Raw genomic sequence first — 2,500 nt, forward strand, 5'->3', positions numbered from 1 at the left:
TTACGCCTTTATCACTATGCATAGGGTTTCCCCTCCCCTGGAAATGAATGTAAACTTTCTCCCTATGTTATTGGCTTGCCGGGACCGATAGCAAAGGAAACACTGGCTTGAGGGAACTATGCCCTACTAGTACACTTTCTTTACAAGGGAACTAGTCGGGGGAGCTTACTTCACTGGCTTACCCAGAGAGAAAAACCTATTAGGGTAGTCCCATTACTTAAAGTAAGATAATGAAAATCATTTTATTAAAAGCTATGCCCTTTAGCTTAGATACATGGGAGAAAAGATAGCCACGCCTGCTAACCCCGATAGTCCATTAAAGGCAAGAAAATGGCCTCCAACTGAAACCATCAAGAAATCCTTAGCATGATAAGTGAAAAGGACAGCAATTGGCTCTCAATAAACTCCTACCAGACGTCTAGCAATAGCAACTTAAGCTTGATCTCAATCCTCAGGAAAGGTAACCGACAATTGCTTAAAGAGATCTCGCATAGACCCTTACAAGATAACAACATTTAGGAGCACTCTTTTCATCCGACCCAACTATAAATATCGTTAGAGAAGAAAGCCACTTTTACGCCCAAAAACTCCCATGTTCCCGATCTTTCTATTGCAGGAAATCCAACTCTGAAGAATTCAAATAATAATAATAATAATATAGAATAATAATTTGTCGAATTCTTCATTCCATTCCTGGGAAGAAGCTTGATTATTTTATTAGTAATGACCGCCCTTAGATGCCGTTGCGAGTTTGTTCATGGTAGTATTTACGTTAGTAGTGCAGCCCTTCCTTCTTCCTCCTTCGCATCAAATCTTTTTCTACAGGTCCCTTTTTCAAAAGATATGACGAACTAGCAAGTCGATCTTAGGTGCTTTAATTGGTTCGTTGAAGATGTATTCAAGTCCCAGTGGAATTGTAGCTATGACCTTTTCCGAAATGCTTGACTTTGTTGAGCAACTACTTTACTTCCCCATTTAGATAGGCTTTTCGCTTTCAGCCATTCTTTCTTTCTTTGCGGCCTGCGTGGGACTGATCCAGACTGATAACCCGAACCTTTCATAAACTAAACTCTCTTCTCTTTGGGCTTGCATAGGTTAGGTAACTCGCCTCCTTCACTGCTTCCACTCCAACTCAAACTAAAAACCTGTTCCTCATCTTGACTCATGGCGTCTTCATCAGTGAGTAAATCCTCATTATCATCTTCTGTAAGATAAAAGAACCTAACTCCTGGGCCTGTACAGACTCTTGGTGAGGCTGTTCCAAGTGTGTAGGCCCCACATCTTGCTCATCTCCCCCTGTTGGGGGTCTTACAGTAGCAATGGACGTAGAAGGAATTCTTTGCACGGCTTTTAACGTTTGGGTTCAATAACATTCACCTTAGTGGGACCCCCCAGCACCATCTTTCCTTAGTAAATACTAGATGGATTCCCTATTGCTATGCTAGCTTCCTTGGGAATACTAATTTGCACTGGTTTAGGCGGTATCCGGGCCCTTTTAGAGGCAACAGTTGACTTCCCCTTGTTTATTGTGGTCCCAAGAGGTGTAATAACCTAAAAGTTGTCTAGTCTTAAACAAGACAGGAAAACCTTTAGGCTTCTTCAGAAAAGGAACATCAAATGTTTACTTAGAAAACACGTTATACACATATGATCCAAGTAAACGTCCAAACATCCTTTCTAGCATATCCATCTGAAAAGTCAAAGGCCATCTATCAGTGCCTGACTTTAAATCAATCATATGAGTATGCTATCTCACTACCCGTCAACCCGAGTTCTCAAAAGTGACTGAACCAGCCACCCAGATGAGACTCTCGCTGAAAATATTCTTTTTTCGACAAAACCTGCCACCAAGCTTTGGCAAGTCACTAACTTGCTCATTTTGTGATAGGGCCCAGTCACCTCCCTTCTTCCCAACCTCTGGCAGTCAAAGCTATAGGGAGACGTGCTTCGATCTTTCCATCGATAGAAGCAGTAAGTATATAACGCATGCAGTTAGTAGGAGATAGGAGGATGTAAGCCCTGGTGGCAGTGGTACTTTGGAAAATCAAGCATCGCTTCTATTTCCTTTTTTATTATTATTTTTGACCCTACAATGGCAGAACCTAGAAAGCTGCTCTTTTTTCCCTGTCCCGTGGTTTGATACCGTCTAGCCTCTAGCTAGGAAGTCTTGGATTTGTATACCATATAGGTGAGAAAATCATCCATGACTAGCTATCCTTATTCTCCTCCCAGGGATGTTTAGGAATATGGGTGTGGGAGGCTGAGGGACGACCACAATGAGTACGCATTTTTATATAGGATCAAATGGCTTTTGTTCGATTGAGGAGCAAAGATAGATATAAGCTGACAACTTATGTTTTCTGGTATTTTGTTTTGGGTGAGATATACACCGAAAGGAATTGACGCTACAAATACTTTTCACCGGTAGAGACAAGGTTGGGTGAGGGTACAAGGCATCATGTAGGATCTACGATCGACTATGCCCGTTGTTGGCTTTACA

The sequence above is a fragment of the Capsicum annuum genome, chromosome 10 (assembly GCF_002878395.1).
Source record: "Capsicum annuum cultivar UCD-10X-F1 chromosome 10, UCD10Xv1.1, whole genome shotgun sequence".
NCBI lineage: Eukaryota > Viridiplantae > Streptophyta > Magnoliopsida > Solanales > Solanaceae > Capsicum > Capsicum annuum.